At 43.3% G+C, this 15,539-nt stretch overlaps 1 protein-coding gene across 3 annotated transcripts in view; it reads right to left on the bottom strand.

Moving 5' to 3' along the window:
* LOC137625330 (mitochondrial tRNA methylthiotransferase CDK5RAP1-like) overlaps positions 1 to 15,318 on the bottom strand; it is a 43,092-nt gene extending 27,774 nt beyond the window's left edge. The window contains exons 1-2 of one of the 3 annotated variants that reach the window (XM_068356169.1): positions 15,188 to 15,304; positions 5,708 to 5,860 (exon numbers count right to left, since the gene is read on the bottom strand). The gene's annotated coding sequence lies outside the window, so the exon portion shown is untranslated. Of the gene's footprint in view, positions 1 to 5,707; positions 5,861 to 15,187 lie in introns of all 3 variants that reach the window. The other 2 variants (XM_068356170.1, XM_068356168.1) reach the window with 2 other exon arrangements.
* Between the last annotated feature and the right edge of the window lie 221 nt (positions 15,319 to 15,539).

The raw sequence follows: 15,539 nt of genomic DNA, 5'->3' as shown, positions 1-15,539 counted from the left end.
CAACCGACGTTCCTTTGAGGTCTCAAAAGACCTAAGGAGGTCCTGTAGATCTTTGTTGGAGGAAAGATCCAAGCCTCTGTGGCGGAAAACCGCTGCCAACAAACTTCTGTAACCCTTGATCGTAGGAGCTGATAGGGAGCTTACGTTCCTTAGATGTAACAGGAAGTCAGCAATCTGGGTTACATTGGTACTGGTTGAGGAAAACTGCATTGGCCTTGCACCAGCTTCGGAAGACTTCCCATAAAGACTGATAGACTCTGAGAGTGGATGTCGTCCTTGCTCTGGCAATCGCTCTGGCTGCCTCCTTCGAAAAGCCTCTAGCTCTTGAGAGTCTTTCGATAGTCTGAAGGCAGCCAGACGAAGAGCGTGGAGGTTGGGTGTACCTTCTTTACGTGAGGTTGACGCAGAAGGTCCACTCTAGGAGGAAGAGTCCTGGGAACGTCGACCAGCCATTGCAGTACCTCAGTGAACCATTCTCTCGCGGGCCAGAGGGGAGCAACCAACGTCAGCCGTGTCCCTTTGTGAGAGGCGAACTTCTGAAGTACCCTGTTGACAATCTTGAACGGCGGGAATGCATACAGGTTGAGATGGGACCAATCCAGCAGAAAGGCATCCACGCGAACTGCTACTGGGTCTGGAATCGGAGAACAATACAAGAGGAGCCTCTTGGTCATCGAGGTAGCGAATAGATCTATGGTTGGCTGACCCCACAGGGCCCAAAGTCTGCTGCAAACATTCTTGTGAAGGGTCCACTCTGTGGGGAAGACCTGACACTTCCGGCTGAGGCGATCTGCCATGACATTCATATCGCCCTGAATGAGCCTCGTTATCAGCGTGAGCTTTCGATCTTTTGACCAAATGAGGAGGTCCCTTGCGATCTCGAACAACTTCCTCGAATGAGTCCCTCCCTGCTTGGAGATGTAAGCCAAGGCTGTGGTGTAGTCGGAGTTCACCTCCACCACCTTGTTAAGCTGGAGGGACTTGAAGTTTATCAAGGCCAAATGAACTGCCAACAACTCCTTGCAATAGATGTGAAGTGTCCTTTGCTCCTGATTCCATGTTCCCGAGCATTCCTGTCCGTCCAGTGTCGCACCCCAGCCCGTGTCCGATGCGTCCGAGAAGAGACGGTGGTCGGAGGACTGAACAGCCAATGGTAGACCTTCCTTGAGAAGAATGCTGTTCTTCCACCACGTTAGAGTAGACCTCATCTCTTCGGAAACAGGAACTGAGCCCGTCTCTAGCGTCATGTCCTTTATCCAGTGAGCAGCTAGATGATACTGAAGGGGGCGGAGGTGGAGTCTCCCTAACTCGATGAACAGGGCCAGCGATGAAAGTGTCCCTGTTAGACTCATCCACTGCCTGACTAAGCATCGGTTCCTTCTCAGCATGCTCTGGATGCATTCTAGGGCTTGGAAGATCCTTGGGGCCGACGGACAAGTCCGAAAAGCTCGACTCTGAAGATCCATACCCAAGGAGACAATGGTCTGGGATGGAACGAGCTGAGACTCCTCAAAATTGACCAGGAGGCCCAGTTCCTTGGTCAGATCCATAGCCCATTTGAAAATCTCCAGACAGCGACGACTTGAGGGAGCTCTTAAAAGCCAGTCGTCTGACGGAGCCGGACACAAGATAATGATACTGCTGCACAGTCTGTAAACTGTCAATCATGGGCAAGCGAGGAAGTACAGTGACAACCCGAATCTGTCTAGACTGTCTGGGTCGTACAGACAACTCCTTAACGGGTTGCTGAGGTTGCCCACTGCGTCACAACAAGTCCCTTCTGTTGGTTGTTGAACGTCTTCCCCGTGACACATTGACTCCGTAAACAAAAAATCCTCTAACAAGGACTAAGCTTGGACTGCATGTCATGCAACACAGCTCAAGGTCTATGGGAGCAGGTGTGGTAACAGACGGGATTAGCGGCTGAAGTGTAACCATTACCTTCCCTGTAAGCATGTTATGCTTAAATAAAAGTCCATAAAAGGTTATGCAGCTAAAGGCTCCCTCCAAATGACAGAGTCCTCAAGGGAATATCAGAAGGAGGGAGAAAAGAACTTTCTCATCTACAGGGACCTTATCCTAGAAAAGCTAAGTTCTCTGAGTGAGGGTTCACTGGTGCAAAGCAGCAGACTAGAAGGCAACGTTATGAAACTGCTTGACAGTCTAGTGAGTTGGCAACAACCCAAGATGTGTTGAGAAGCATGCGGTAAGGTATGCAAAGCATGATGTATGCAGAGTATGCTGTATGCAGAGCATGCTGTATGTAGAGCATGTTGTATGCAGAGCATGCTGAATGCAGAGCATGCTGTATGCAGAGCATGTTGTATGCAGAGCATGCTGAATGCAGAGCATGCTGAATGCTGAGCATGTAGTAAGTAGAGCCTGCTGTAAGCAGAGCCTGCTGAAAGGAAAGCAGAGTGTGAGCATGGCGTTTAACATTTCTCAGAAATTCCATGACCAGTGCTAGAGTGCTTTATGCATGCTTGCATGGGGTTTAAACCATGGTATGCTGAACAGCAGAGTCAGAACGAGCTGGAACAACAACAGAGGTTTCCTCAACTTGAGGGAAAACCTGAGGTTCAGACTGCATAGGCTGAACAACAGACGGAGCAGAAGGCAGGTGCAAGGGTGAAGGAGGTTGACTCCTAGCAAGAGTTGCACCCAAGGATTGCACCAGCTGAGCGGAGGACGGAGGCGGAGTAGTCCGTTCCTGTTCCTGAGAGATGAGTGGAGCATGAGAAGGTTGAGGCTGCGCAGAACAAGGTAAAGTTCTAGCAAGCTGAGGCTCCTGAGGCGCAAGTGCATGGTGTAGATGAGCTTGCCTAGATGAGGGTTGAACTCGGTGCAGCGCTGGTTGAGCAGACAGACTCACGGAGGGGAGAGGTTGTTGTACCCCAACCGAGAGTTGCACCACTGGTGGAGCAGCAAGGGGAGGAGGAGGAAGAGTGTAACTCTCCTGATCCCAAAGCAAGGGTTGCCTTAAAGAAGGCTGAGGCTGAACAACACTGTGAACAGCAAACTCCGAAAGTGGTTCAACATCGTACGCCTGGCAGATGGTGCTGCGACCAGGCGGAGCAGGTGCAGGCTGGGCGAGCACAGGCGGAGCAGGTGCAGACTGGGCGAGCACAGGTGCAGCGAGAACAGGTGGAGGGAGTGCAGGAGGTGCAACACTCTCAGCCCGACACTCACGCATCAAGTCCGAAAGCTGTGCTTGCATGGACTGTAGTAGAGTCCACAACATCATACGCCTGGCAGATGGTACTGTGATCAGGCGGAGCGAGTGTAGGAGGAGGGAGTGTAGGCGGAGGCGGAGGAGCAACACTCTCAGCCCGACACTCACTCATCAAGTCCGAAAGCTGTGCTTGCATGGACTGTAGTAGAGTCCACAACATCGTACGCCTGGCAGATGGTACTGTGATCAGGCGGAGCGAGTGTAGGAGGAGGGAGTGTAGGCGGAGGCGGAGGAGCAACACTCTCAGCCCGACACTCACTCATCAAGTCCGAAAGCTGTGCTTGCATGGACTGTAGTAGAGTTCACAACATCGTACGCCTGGCAGATGGTGCTGCGACCAGGCGGAGCAGGTGCAGGCTGGGCGAGCACAGGCGGAGCAGGTGCAGGCTGGGCGAGCACAGGTGCAGCGAGAACAGGTGGAGGGAGTGCAGGCGGTGCAACACTCTCAGCCCGACACTCACGCATCAAGACCGAAAGTTGTGACTGTATGGACTGCAGTAGAGTTAACTTGGGGTCGGCAGACACTAAGTTCTGCTGAGGTAAAGCCTTAACAGCAGAGATCTGTTGTGGCAGAACCTTACTCCTCTTAGTCGGAGTGTAATCAACTGATGACTGAGGAGAGTCAGAGCTAACCCAATGACTGCATTCGGGTTGTGAACTTTAACTTCGTACGTCTGGCATAGGTCTGGACTTAACGTTTAAGAAGTCTTGAGACCTGAGACCAGCGTTACTCTGCCTTTATTTTCTCCCCTAATCTCTTCTGCAGACGAGCAAAATAAGGGCTCAATCGTCTGCGGGTGGGAGTGACGGTCTCGGTAAGACACGCCCACAACCACCGAGAATACTTCTGTGCGCCGATCAAGGCCTGCTGAACCCTTATGCCCTTCGACATTGCTTCTCCCCTGGGCTTGGGAGCTTGCAAGAGGTCCCGGACTGGGAGGACGACTGGCGCGCACAAAAGTACCCTCACGCACTAATCACTTATCACTTTGATTTCTGTTTGCACTTATTTCACTGAACTCGAAACTTTAAGTGGTTTGTACCTGAAATACGCAATTCTATCCTTTCTCAAAGTTAGTAATTGCGAAAACAGAATTACAATGTAACAGAAAAATCTAATGAAAGATAAATCAGTGGTTGGAAAGAGACTAAACACTAGATCACTCTAGAAACGTTTAGTTTCTTCCCCTAAAGAGACTAGGGAGAAGAGCAAAAAAAAACGATAACGACGTTACTCGTACGCCTGGCAGGCTTGAATGAAACGTTTATCCTCTTTCTCCCTCCGTCTCTATCTCTCTCTCTCTCTCTCTCTCTCTCTCTTGACTTAGAACCTGAGAGAAGAGCCCAATCATATATATCGTTAAAACATATTATTGTTAAAGGAAAAAAACTGAAAAGTTCCTTTATTAGGATCAAAACCATTAAGTTAAGAAAGAATGAACAAAACGCTAGACACGGTTACTCTTACTGCAACGTGAAACCGTGAACATTCTTTCTCTATCGTAACGATAGAGTGCAAGTTGAACGTTCTGAACGTCAACAACTGCAGAGACAAAACAAAACGTTAGTTCAGCTTTGAAAACAGTACGAGACTGTCAAAGAAAATCTTTCAAACTCTGTGGCGGAAATAGCATAATATGTTAACAGGTAAAACCGAAATGACGGGCTCAAAGTTTATTAACTTCGGAGAAAGACCGCCTACTATTAGGAAGGTCGAATATAAACAAATATAAAAATTAATTTTAATGAGTTTATAATAAAAGGAAGTTAATCGAAGAGGCCTATAAGAGGCGGAGAGATATAAAATTTATAACTTTTGTTAAGCAAAATTAAGAAAGAGAGTCTATACTCTCTTAGACACCAACACTTCCGTCTAAGGGAAGGGTCGGCCATTGAAAAGTGAACGAGAGTTCATACTCTCTCGTCACCAAAATTAATCAAATTAATTCCAAAAGCTAACTAAGCTAATATAGAAGTTTCCAGTAAAGCGACAGCCGAAATCAAAGAGAAATACTTCACCAAAGTCGTGAAAATACTCCAAGAACATAAGCGTATCCCAGAACGTCTTGCCGGAAGCACGACAGAGGAATAATTGAGGAGGTGTCAACAAGAAGTACTTGAGTACCTGGCCACAGGTGGCGCTGGTAAATACACCCCCTTCTAGTATTGTGATAGCTGGCGTATCCCTCCATAGAATTCTGTCGGGCAACGGAGTTGACAGCTACATGATTATCGGGTAAGTTTAATATTGAAAAAAGACAATTTTATATATTTATCTCATTAGAATGAGATCTACAATATAGTATACATATCGTATAAACTTGTGCAATAACGACATTAAGAAAACTAAGAGACTATGAAATATCTATGAATATTAGTTTCCCAACATGAATGGGAGTATTGTACTAACTAGTGTTTTTTTATTCAATAAGACAATATTCTATTGCAGCAAACATGCAAACTGTTCATAATTACAATTGAAATGCGGCAGTTCATGTTGGGTTGTAAACTCTGTGCTATTTGCCAACTCACACAGAGCATTCTCTCATCCTCAAGCCTTATTAAACCACTCAAAAAACTGAAAAACTACGATGTATCAAGTCCGTGCTATGTACTAATTAAGACACACTGAAAAGACAAAAAGTGTTTCTTGGATTTGCAAAAGAAGTATAATTTGTGCAGCTCAAAGATAGAAAATATGACAAATTTGGAAGTAATTTGTATTTTTTCTAACAATACAATCCTTGAGCTCTTTATGGGGGATATAATTTCGCTGAAGCTGGAAACTAGCAATAAGACTTTTAGCGAGGTAAAGCTACCCACTGCTAGTTAGCGGAGGGGGGTTTGGTGGTAGTACCGGCTACCCTACTCACACACACCTGTGCTATATTGCCACTTTTAACTGCAGGCAGGGCTTGATGGGGATGGGTGATGGCAGGACAAATCTGTATAAAGAGCTTAAGATTTGTATTCGTAAGGAAAAATACAAATGTCATTTGTTTCGACATTCTATACATACCATTTTGCTCTTTATAGGGAAAGACTTACCCTTAGGTGGGTGGAAGTCCTAACTAACTGGCTGGTTTTTACCCGTGGTGTTCCTCGGTGCTATTCACAAACTTTATAGAGGAACACCCTCACATCTCGCTAAATTCTCGTGCAAATGCGCGAGATAGCAGTCTGGGCAATCTTTTTTGTGTGATAACTAAAGCAATGTGACTTGTCCAAGTGAGAATTCTTGGAGTCATAAGATTCCATCGAACTAACCATTGGACAATGAACGATTCCCACCTCGCTTAGGGAATGGGGATCAACAAATATATAAACATATATCAGGTGACACAAGGGAGATGGTTCATAACTGCAGACGGAGGAGGCTAGCTTGCAGTGTACTGAAGGTGCTGTACCCCAAGAGGAAGATGGAGTAAAGAGCCAGTCACTCTCGTCTTTCATCCCAGAATAACCTAAGTTGATGTCTGCCCTCAACTGCCTACTGATTCCCCAACAAGTGAGCTCGAGGTGTTTCGATCATATGTTGTGCACCCACCACAGGACCAATGGAGGTCTCCAGGTTCCTCTGGGTTACGTCTTACAGGTAGTGGGCTGTGAAGGTTGACTGATGCTTCCACACACCAGTTTGAAGCACTGTGCCTGCATCATAGAGTAGTTCTTTTTAAATGCTAGGGACGTGCTACTGCTTCTAGCATTATGAGCTCTGGGTTTACACCGTTGCGGGGGAGAGTCAGGATTCAGGGCATGATCTATTACCTGTCGAATCTATGAGGAGATCATATTCCTTGTGACTCTCCTTTTGACCCTAGCCTTGCTAACAAACATTCTGTTAACGTGAGCAAGCTCGTGTAGTTCATTTGAGGTGAGACCTCAGGGCCCTCGTAGGGCATAGTAACCATTAATCTGCATAATTGGATACAGAATGAAGACTCTCCATCCAGAAGGGCCTGCATCTTGAGACCGCTATAGCCGGATTTTGAGTCTTGGCAACGAATCCACAGACGATGTCGAGTGTTATCTGTCACCATACATTAGAATGTACGACATAAGAAAGACCACGTAACTTGCTGACCCTCTTTGCTGAGGCGACAGAAAGAAGACCGTCTTAAGTGTCAAGTCATGGTCTGATGATTGACGCAGTAGTTCGGACAGAGCTCCTTTCAAAGATCGTAGTATGTGGATTATGTTTCAAGGAGGAGGTCCGACTTCTAGCTGAGGACAGGTATGCCTAAAACTCTGTGTGAGGAGACAATTCCATCTGAGTATCCCTGGAAAGGAGAGAACATTTCTCTCTAATGACTTCCACCCTGGAGCTTGATCCAGCCAGCTCTAGCTCATATCCTGACTTGAGGAAAACAGGAGACAGACTGTACAAGCACCCATTCCAGGTAAAACCTAGGTTTTTCCTTCTGATTCCCTCGGAATCTGGAAGACTCTGAGCTACTTGGTCAGCTAACTACCCAGTAGGGCAGCCAATACCGCATGGGGATTGAATCTATTGACCAACCCCGAATTGTCGGATGGTTCCAATTAGAAAAACCAGGATCGTTTGACTTCTAAGCAAAAGATCAATTCTCATCTGAGTGCATGAGGGCACCGAGCGATTGCTTAACAAGTAAACATTTCAATTCAATCACTGAATCTTGTCCACCAACTGCCTTTGCTGGAATGGGAGTCAGTCGTTTATGTCCGCTTACAGACCAGTAAACATTAGAATAGCCGAATTATCTCTTAACGGATTATGGCATTCCAGTGAACCTCCGTAGTTGCTTGCTGTCAAGCAACTTCTTCCCAAGGACAAGATTAAGACGTATCTCCAGTCACCTTTGTCAGTTGGGTAGTTGTAGGCATAAGTCTGGTTACAGACTAGTAACCCAGACTGAAAAATTTTCCTATGTATACGGAAAATTTCAAGTGACGGGTACCGCAGGGCAGAATGAAGATCCAGAGTCAGATGAATGGTTCTTTGTGCCCGATACTTGATTGGAAAACATCAATAAATGTGCGCAAATGAGACCTTCTCCCAGATGACATGTATCCCTTACAGCGGGAATGAAGGAGGAGCCCCCTTGAGGGCAGACTACCTATGTCAAGGTAGGAGCTCTAGTTACTCCACATGAGCATGCATTTGGCCACGAGGGTAGTGCATGCAACTGGCAAAGCAAACAGTCTTTGTTGGCATTACTTTATTAGCTTGTTTGCCCACATGTCGGTGTGTCAAATCGTAACTTCCCTGCTCAGGGTAAGCGCACGTACATGAGCTTGAGCATCGTGGACACGTTTTCATGTTGTGAGCACCCCTGAGGTAGCTCATGGAGTCGCTTGCGGGAACACTGTGTGCGCGACAAAGAGTAACATAATCACTCAAAAGAAAAAAGATCGTTGACTAGCCAAAACATTAGGAACATGTTTGTGGGTATGCTTACACCTATGGGGAGCACATGTGGCTATCAAAGCAATCACAGGTCTGACGTTTGTCGGTGGTGGGCACTTCCCCATCCGCCTCGTAGACAGAACAAGTGTACCTGCAAGCAGGTGAATACTTGTTTGCTACTGTTCGTAAACGTAAGCACGAGCTGATTCCATACCATCGAGAATAGAGGCTTCAGGGATAAACCTCGAAGGGTTATGTCTCACAAGAATGTTGTGCCCTGAGGGCATAACGGGATAAGGCAGAAATTGCAAGGAATTGGAGACCAGCACCATGTGAGAGTTCCCGAAGAGTTTTCTATCCTGTAGGGAGGAGCAGTCAGAGATTATTTCTCATGAGACTCATCGTCTTACAAGACTTGGTGTTCTCCGAACAACGGAGGGAAGTGGCGGTCGCAAGCAGTCAGAAAGCATTCATATCTGTGGCAATAACCTTACAAGATTAATTATAGCAAGGCTCGTTGTGCTGGGGCACAGCCGCAAGCAGTCAGCAGGCATTACCCTCTGCGGAAAAAACCCTGGGGGGGGGATAGTATTTCCTCAGGTGCACACCACCTTGCAATCGTAAAGGTGAGAGCGCATGCACAACCGAAGTAACTTGTGCTAGAACCTAACTTTGGTGGTGTTGGGGAATCCTAAGGTTGTCCGGGAGTTAAATGGACATCACTCTTACTCTACTCCCCCCAGAGGGTGCCAATCGAGAAGAACCAGAGTGGAGGGTACGAGTCACTTGAGAAAGGAATTGAGACATCTTTGACATTGTTCAGGGCGAAGAATCCCTTTTAGATTTCATATGTCTATACTTGTTGCATGGAGAAGCGTGTATGCAAGAATGTTGTCTGCAAGCAAAGCAAAAGCACGTCACGTAAGATCGGCCTATGCCAGGACAAATCCGCATGGTACCATTCACGCCTATAAAAGTAAAAGGAAATTTTAATAAATTTACGGCCAGTAAATAATGGGTCAATGAGAGAGCCAGACAGCAATTCTTCACTTTACCGAGGCAAAAACAAAAGTGGGGAACCTCACTAGGTGAGAGTGTAAGTGGCGTGATCAATCGACCCCCACTAACTAGCCGAGGGTCGTTGACACCTCAAAAGTTTATGGCTAAATTCCAGCTATGCAGAAAACATATATCCAGATTAAAGAAAGAATGGTTTGTATTTATGTTGAAACAAACTAAGACTAGAGAGGCACTCAGTACCGTGCAGACCTCCACCAGGGCAGCTTATTTCTCTTACATTTAGACAGATTTTGGAAGTTTTGCTCATCCGTGACCTTAAACCTTTGACCTTCCAAAATTTAATCATTTCCAGCTCTGTACATAAAAGTTTAAAATCCCTGCAAGTTTCATTACTTTACAATTAAAATTGTGGCTGTATGATTGCTGACTGGAATTTGACCTTTGACTTGGCCTTGACATTCAATCTTAACATGTTTTAATTATTGATTTTTATATGCTTCTTCTAGTGAATATACAGAAAATTGGGCTATTTGTCAAAAGTGAAATCTGCAAATACAGCCACTTCTGTTGACCTAACAGAGTCCTAATTAGGATCAATCTTAGGTACTTTATACTAGGTTTAATTAGCTTAGGATATGCCATTTTGGTTAATATATGATAATCTAATTACGAGCCAAACTGGAATTCGTTACTGTATGAGAAATGGACGAGTGCTGGGTTGTTTGACATTTTTTTCTGTTAGTTTAATTGGGACTGGGGCATAATAAATCACATATCTGTCTCTCACTCTTGGGTCATTGTTTACATTTGGAAGACTGACGGTGAGTTATTGCACATGCGTTACTTATTTTCCCTTTTGCCAGCTATTCTGTTTTTGTAGATTGTAATCATTACCTTGCTCTTTTAACCAATTAGACGCTTCCAAATATTTATGCACAAGTTCCTGGATGTTGCTCTACAAAAGCCATTTTTTTCCAATCTTCTCTTTAATTTCAGCCTTATTACCATCACATAAAGACGTCTCCAATCTATCTCAAAATTTAGTGTAATTTCATATGATATAAATGATAAATGCTCTCCATTCAGCATACAGCTATTGTTGCTCATGGGAAAGTAAAAAATATCCCTGAAATAATGACCCAAGGTGCTTGCGAGCGCAGCTCAACATGTACCGCTCGCCAGCACACAGGAACAGTGATGTAATGTTTAACTGCGAGTGAAGCGAGCCACGGTGGAGCAAAAAACATCAGAATGATTGTGGTGATCGATGTGGTAATGTCCTTGACTGGTGAACATCAGACTGGGGTACGAGTCCCGCTCAAACTCGCTAGTTCCTTTGGTTGCTACAACCTCACCCTCCTTGTAAGCTAATGATGGGGAGGTTTGGGGGAGCCTATAGGTGTATCTGCTGAGTCATCTGCAGCCATTGCCTGGCCCTCCTTGGTCCTAGCTTGGGTGGAAAGGGACTTTTGGGGGTTGATCATATTTATATATGGTCAATCTCTAGAGCATTATCCTGCATGATAGAGATGTCACTGTCACTTGCCTCTGCCATGAGTGGCCATTAAACCTTCTAAGTGAATCATAGATAATTATTAAACTTCAATTTTCAGTCACTTACATGAGGCATATATTTTTCCAGCTGGTTATCTTGAGTCTATTTTGCATTTCTAACTATTATTATTGCTGCAAGTCACTCGTTTCTAGCATCTGAGCCAGCCGTTGAGATACTACCTCTAGAAAGTTATGGGGTCCTCTGACTGGCCAGACAGTACTACATTGGATCCTTCTCTCTAGTTACGGTTCACTTTCCCTTTGCCTAGACATACACCGAATAGTCTGGCCTATTCTTTACAGACTCTCCTCTGTCCTCTTACACCTGACAACACTGAGATTATCAAACAATTCTTCTTCTCCCAGGGGGTTAACTACTGCACTGTAATTGTTCAGTGGCCACTTTCTTCTTTGTAAGGGTAGAAGAGACTCTTTAGCTATGGTAAGCAGCTCTTCTAGGAGAAGGACACTCATAAATCAAACCATTGTTCTCTAATTTTGGGTAGTGCCATAGCCTCTGTACCATGGTCTTCCATTGTCTTGGGTTAGAGTTCTCTTGCTTGAGGGTACACTCAGGCACACTTCTATATTATATCTTATTTCGCTTCCTCTTGTTTTGTTAAAGTTTTTATAGTTTATAAAGTGATATTTATTTTGATATTGTTGCTCTTCTTAAAATATTTTACTTTTCCATGTTCCCTTTCCTCACTGAGCTATTTTCCCTGTTGGAGCCCCTGGGATTATAGCATCCTGCTTTTCTTTTCCAACTAGGGTTGTAGCTTAGCAAGTAATAATAATAATAAAAATTTCCCAGCCGCCCAAATAACGGTTTCCCCTTGGGTCCCCCATAATTGTCTATATAAGGGTGTCCAAAAAATCATAATTAACGGGTGATTTGTACCACTAATCATGGTCAGGAATGCATAAACACTAAGATAGCGAGTAGGAATATATGAGTCATATATTTAGCTAGAAATTAAGGTAATTTTGTATATTATTACATCGAGTGACTACGCACAAGAAATATATGATTTCCTATAGCAAATAACGAGATTTAACCGATTTTGATGACCATTTCAATCGCAAACAAACAGATCAACCAATTCGGTTAGTTATAAGTTGACGAATTGGTTGATGTTATTACGGATGAAATGAATGAGAAAACCAGTTAAATCACGATATCTACTATAGGAAATCATATATTTCCTGTACGAAATCACACAATGAAATACAATACAAATTAACCATATAAATATTAACACTGTGGACATATATACTGAGTTAAAATATATAAACAACAGATGTCGGGGACGATAACATTAGCAACGTTACCAATGTTTGACAGAACTACCAACGATGACGAATGGTACACAGTGTTACCAACGGCACGATGTCATTACTAGAGGTAGAAATAAATTTTTCCATACGTAAACTAAATAATACTACCATAAAACTATTACACAATAAATAAAGAGTACCAAAAGGCCACAGAACCTAACAAACCCACCTAACCTTGCCTAGAAGTACCCCGGTCACAAAACACATATAATAAGAATGGGGGAATGACTTACCTTGATACACAGTACTACCAACGGAGACGAATGGTACACAGAACTACCAACGACACGATGGTATTACTAGAGATAGAACTGCTAAATATCTCCTCAGATATATTCAATAATTTCTCCATATAAGTGGTACGAAATATATAAAAAGTACAGAAAGGCCACAGAACCTAACAAACCCACCTAACCTTGCCTAGAAGTACCCCGGTCACAAAACACGAATAATGACTATTGAGAAATGACTTACTTTTATGAAGGAAACGTCGAAACTTGCTGGACTCGGTTGGGGCAGTTTAAACGATGAGGAATAACATTGTGAGATTTAAGAAAATGATCAACATAACCTGAATTATCACCAAAATCACCATGGAATTGATCCACTGCTTTTAGATACGGAATGCTGCAACCGGTACAAGTTTCTATAATATGTTCCATCTCAAAATACGGGAAAAAAAACGCACTAGTAACGAAGGACGAGTAACTAGGTCAAAGGTTAAAACGGGAAAGGCAGGGGAACAATGGGTCGGAAAACAGCGCATACAGAGATAAAGGAAGGGGGGGGGGTAGGGAGATATCTGAATAGGACTAGAGTGATGATTGGTTAAGGGAAAAACAACGAACAAAAGAGAAAACATGAATGAACTAATTACGGAAACTAGACGAAAGAAAAGTTTTATAAGACACAGAGGAGAGAAAAGGAACTAACCAACAAAAATAATTACAAACAATATAGGAAGATAAAATGGTATGAACGTTAAATAATAGTGAATGGGAATATAAAATGAGGAGATCATACCGAGAATTAACTGGATAAAAAAACTAGTCCAGGGTAAGTATTTATGTGAAACCGGGAAGGGATAAAGAAATAACCCAACAAATAAAACCAATATAGGAAGGTAAAATGGAATGAATGGTAAATAATATTGAATGGGAATAAAAAATGAGAAAATAACACTAATAAAAAGAGTAAATGGGGGAGTGGAAACTCCTGCGCAGGGGGCGGGGGGATATATGCGCAGATCGGAAACTGATGAAACGAACGAACGAACAAATGGGAAAGGAAATAACAAAACAAATAAACCCAATATAGGAAGGTAAAATGGAATGTATGATAAATTATATTGAATGGGAATATAAAATGAGAAAATAATACGGTAATAAAAAGAGTAATAATGGAGAGAAACGAAGGACGGAAGGTGGGGCGAACGAACAAACGAACAAATGGGTGCTAATGTTAGCATGAAACGCTAACATTTGATCTACATCAGGTATGGAATGCTAACATTTAATCTACATCAGGCGTTGGCAGCACTGGTTACTGTATTACAACAAGAAATAACCTTTGAAACGGCTCCTCCCAAATATATCCAGGTATACTGATTTGTCTTTTCCTACGGTTATAATAAATACCAGAAAGAAATGTATAGAGAAGAAAAGGACTGAATTACGGTTATATATCGATTCCCCAGTATGTTTTCCCCACCCAAAACCCCGAGTTCCCACTGGGGGTCCCCCATTATCGGGGGATATAGACGTATATATATTTCTGTAATTATTCATTTGCGACGGGAACGAGTGTTATTTTCGAAGGGAGCGTAATTTTTCCTATAAGAAAAAGTAGTTGGAATACTAGGATACATTGAGATGTAATAATATACAATGAAACCAGTAATAATAATAATAACAATTTCCCAGCCGCCCAAATAACGGTTTCCCCTTGGGTCCCCCATAATTGTCTATATAAGGGTGTCCAAAAAATCATAATTAACGGGTGATTTGCACCACTAATCATGGTCAGAAATGCATAAACACTAAGATAGCGAGTAGGAATATAAGAGTCATATATTTAGCTAGAAATTAAAGTATATATTTACCTTTATTTAGATAAACGATGTTGTACAGAATTCGGAGCGTTTGTAGGGTGACGGCCAGATCCCGTAGAAAACGGGAATATTCTGAACTGTGGCCGTCGTTCTAAAAACGATTTTGGCGGGAGAAGCTAACTTAAAAAACCCACCTAACCTATGCTAAAAGCCGTATCCTTACCCAGGGGGGCTTGGCCCCCCCGGACCCCCCCCCCCTTACACAACAGTTTCCTTACCTACGAGTACAACGGGAGAAGCTAACTTAAAAAAACCCACCTAACCTATGCTAAAAGCCGTGTCCTTACCCAGGGGGGATGCGACCCCCCCGGACCCCCCCCCCCTTACACAACATATTTAAGATCCGTAGACCATTTCCAAACGTTTTTATTCTATACAAGATAACAGACGGAGCGATAATAAGCAAATTAGGACGCTTGGCCATAGCGCTACAAACTACCCCAAAATTCGTATCACAAGTCTCACAAAAGTTAGAACCTAAGCAATATCCAGTCATATACTCTTTGATTAACCAAACTCATTTAAAAAATCAAACATATACACATACCTTGATTAGTTTTTGATGGTTTGGCCTGGTTTCCATTAACATATAAATGTTATTTGTTAATTAAAACACAAATTTGTTGAGATGTAAATAATAACATCTTACGTCGTCGGCTGATTTGTTTACATTGTCCGGATTGGAGAATGTCTACCGAGATCAGGGTTGCCAGATTATTTCGACTGAATTATCGTACATGAGCCTTAAAATTGTCGTTTTTTCAACCAAAATTATCGTACACAGTTTCAATATGATTATTAAGGAGTTACATGATTGACTTATTTCAAAATATTTTAGTATAATTGTTTAATTAAACCCACACACACCTACATTGTTTATACCTTAGGTATGTATCGTA

This window comes from Palaemon carinicauda, chromosome 32 (genome assembly GCF_036898095.1).
Source record: "Palaemon carinicauda isolate YSFRI2023 chromosome 32, ASM3689809v2, whole genome shotgun sequence".
NCBI lineage: Eukaryota > Metazoa > Arthropoda > Malacostraca > Decapoda > Palaemonidae > Palaemon > Palaemon carinicauda.
The sequence above is the reverse complement of the archived record's forward strand: the minus strand, read 5'-3'. Positions and strand labels throughout refer to the sequence as shown.